The sequence below is a fragment of the Crassostrea angulata genome, unplaced genomic scaffold, assembly GCF_025612915.1.
Source record: "Crassostrea angulata isolate pt1a10 unplaced genomic scaffold, ASM2561291v2 HiC_scaffold_120, whole genome shotgun sequence".
Taxonomy (NCBI): domain Eukaryota; kingdom Metazoa; phylum Mollusca; class Bivalvia; order Ostreida; family Ostreidae; genus Magallana; species Magallana angulata.
In genome coordinates, this window is record NW_026441675.1 from 84704 (window position 1) to 88562 (window position 3859).

Below are 3859 nucleotides of genomic sequence, written 5' to 3' on the forward strand. Positions count from 1 at the left end.
TAGGCAAGTTTGTTAGCGTGCCAGGTATAAACAAATGATGTCATCAACTTCAAAATTTTTACGATAATAAAAGACATCCTGGTTTATATCCTGGTGAAATTTCAATGATTTATCTTTTTACACAAGGAAGTTAGAGTAAATGTCTCAATAATTTCCGAACAACCCTCGTAATATTACGACTCAATTACTCAGCTATCTCTCTTTGTGTAGTCAGCTACTAATGCATGTTGTTTCAAATATCTTTATTTTTGGGCGGTTTTGTCAATATATCTCAAGTAGCTGAATATATAAATTGAAGATATATGCCAGACATGCTAATATCAACATTTCTTCAAGACTTCCACAAAATATTACGACAATTACTCAGATATCTATCTTTATGTAGTCAGCTACTAGTGCATTTTGTTACACATATCTTTATTTTTTGGCGGTTTTGTCAATATATCTGAAGTAGCTGTATATATAAATTGAAGATATATGCCAGTCTTGCTAATATCAACATTCCTTCAAGACATCCACATAATATTACGAGAAAATTACTCACATATTGAGCTACTTGTGCATTTTGTTACAAATATCTTTATTTTTGGCGGTTTTGTCAATATATCTCAAGTAGCTGTATATATAGATTGAGGATATATGCCAGTCTTGCTGAAATCAACATTCCTTCAAAACTTCGACATAATATTACGACACAATTACTCAGATATCTCTCTTTATGTAGTCAGCTACTAGTGCATTTTGTTACAAATATCTTTATTTTTTTGAAGTTTTGTCAATATATTTCAAGTAGATGTATATGTAAATTGAAGATATATGCCAGACATGTTAATATCAACATTTCTTGAAGTCATCCACATGATATTACGACACAATTACTATGATATCTCTCTTTATATAGTTAGCTACTAGTGCATTTTCCATAAAAATATCTTAATTTTTGTCGGTTTTGTTATATCTCAAATACATGTAGCTGTATATATAGATTGAAGATATCTGTAAGTGTGGTTAATTTGAACATTCTTTAAGGTTACATGATATTATGACACAGTTATTCAGTTATCCCTTTAAAATTCGTCAGCTACTAGTAAAAACTGTTACAAATTTCTTTATTTGTTGAGGGTTTTATCAGCAAATATCAAGTAGCCGTATATATTATTTGATAATACGTACTAGTCTTGCTTTTTTCAACATTCTGTCTGGTCATAAACATGATATTATGACATAATTACTCAGATATCTCATTTTATGTCGTCATCTACCAGTTAATATCTCAGGTACAGTACCGATCAGACCAAACCTAACAGAAAGTAAACACCAACTAAAACCCTGGTTTACTTTCTGGGTTAACTATCGTACTAGGATTTTGCTCAATACGATATTTCAGTTAATTTGATCCTCGGGACCTTGTTCGTCCTAGACCAGACATGGCGTTGTCTGTGTCACGTTATATAACCCAGAATTCTCTCCTCCTCAACCTGGGGAGTAGCCCTTTCCCTGTATAAAAAGAGGAGGCAAAAGACAGCTTCCAGTTGACTACTCCTTTTATTCACTTTTACTAATAAAACATTCCAATCAAATTCCACAATATCATTGCAACTGAAAGTAAAACTTTTTCTGGAATATTTTTAATAGAAGCTAAATTGACCAGTCTGGACAAAAATTCTCCCACAGGTTCTGTCCCCTTTTGCTTCATTTGAAGTACCGACAAATCCAAAAAGTTTTCTAATTCTTTAAACCTTTCTTGAAACAAGCAAATTTTTGCATGCCCCTCTAAATAAAACGGAAAAGCATCAATAATTTTAGAATCAGGCAAATCATGAAATTTCGCCCATTGCCCAAAATTTGTAAACCATGCATTTACGTCCTGGGTGCCATCTCCTTTAAATTTGTCTAATTTAATGTTAGAAGACATTCTAAAGGTAGAGAAAAATGAGTTTCTACCTGTTGTCTGTGAGTTGGTAGCCGTATTTTCTGGTATTACAAATTCCTGGCTGGTTCGAGGTAGGTTCTGCGCTGGGTTAGTTGTCTTGGAGTCCTGGGATGCGTTCGGGGCGTTGTGTGCGTCCGAATGGTCCGGGGCGTTGAATCCGTCCTTGACGTTATGTGCGCTCGGAAGGTTTTGTGCGTTGTGTGCGTCCGAATGGTCCGGGGCGTTGGATCCGTTGCTGATGTTGTTTGCGTTCGGAGCGTTATATCCGTCCGTAGCGTTTTGTGCGTCCGACGGGTCCGGGACTCTGCGGATTTCGGGTCTATCGAAGGGCAGAAATGTAGTCCTTCCGAAGGAAGCCGCTTGGGATGAAGATGCCTCGTGTGGATTTAGGACCACAGATGGATAGTTGAGATTTAAATCATCATTAGAATAAAACAAAGGCGGGGAAGTTTGCAAAATGTTTTTATAATTCTTGCTCGATCCTGATGAAAATCTGGTCTCGATTCTGATACGAAATCTGGTCTATACGTGTTAGCGTTAAATTCAATGTCTGAATCTTTAAAATCAGGCTGAATAAATTTGGAGCTAGATGTTACAGAAAGTCTCGACACAGCTCTTTTAAGTTTTTGAAACGGCGTTAATTTGGCCATTAACAAAGTTCTCTAACTTGAAGAATTGACGTTACCGTGGCTTGGACAAAGACCGGATTTCCACTACTATATCGTATTAGGATTTTGCTCAAATCGATATTTCAGTTAATTTGATCCTCGGGACCTTGTTCGTCCTTGACCAGACACCTGGCGTTGTCTGTGCCACGTTATATAACCCAGAATTCTCTCCTCCTCAACCTGGGGAGTAGCCCTTTCCCTGTACAAAAAGAGGAGGCAAAAGACAGCTTCCAGTTGACTACTCCTTTTATTCACTTTTAGTAATAAAACATTCCAATCAAATTCCACAATAAAATATAATGTATAATTAATAACAATAAACCTCTGAAAATCAGATATTATATTTACTTGAACCTTCTGAATCATTTTTGTTAACTTTTATTAAAACCGCGCAAGTAGCTTAATATGATCTTACCTGTATAAAAAGAGGAGGCAAAAGACAGCTTCCAGTTGACTACTGGAGAGCCGCTTTCCCCGCACCTCCTTTTTATACGCACGGACACTACCTCCGATCTCCGGACCTTATAAGTAAATGCAATTAAGTGATCTGACGCACCGTGGTCAGTAGAAGCGTTTTATTAAGATTTCTGACCCGGCATCGACAGGCTCATCACTGGACTAATAACACATTTCTCCATGAACATAAATAAACATACGTTATCTATTTACCGCATGTCCTTTTAACCAATTTCTGTAGAATTTCCGTTATAATATAACTCTGGATTTACTCCAGGTTTACTAGAGTGGACCCACAGTAAACCCAAAGTTAACCTAGAGTGGACACAGAGAATAAACCTGGTCAGAAGTATACCCCTTAAAGCAGACGCTAACTCTGTATTCTATGGTGGCGTATCTCTGCCCCTTGTGTGCAAGTTATTTTTCTATCAAATATGTCGACATGCAAGAAAAATATGTTGATATTCGAGATAATAATGTCAACATGCAACATAATTATGTTGACATGCAAGAAAATTGCAATCAGATAAATATTATACAAAATCTAAAAAATTTCAAATATCGCACACCTGTGACATGTAGATGCTACCTTTTTATGTCGACATGCAACTTATTTATATTAACATGCAAGATAAATATGCTAACATGCAGCTTATCTATGTCGACATGCAACTTATTTATGTCAACATGCAACTTACTTATGTTGACATGCGAGATGAATATGTTGACATGCAGCTTAGTTATGTTTACATGCGAGATAAATATGTTGACATATAAGTTGTATGTTAACATAACTTAGTTG

At 36.0% G+C, this 3859-nt stretch overlaps 1 pseudogene; it reads right to left on the bottom strand.

Annotated features, from left to right (window-relative positions):
* Window positions 1-1447: 1447 nt before the first annotated feature.
* On the bottom strand, window positions 1448-2583 carry LOC128169362 (uncharacterized; annotated as a pseudogene).
* Window positions 2584-3859: the final 1276 nt, after the last annotated feature.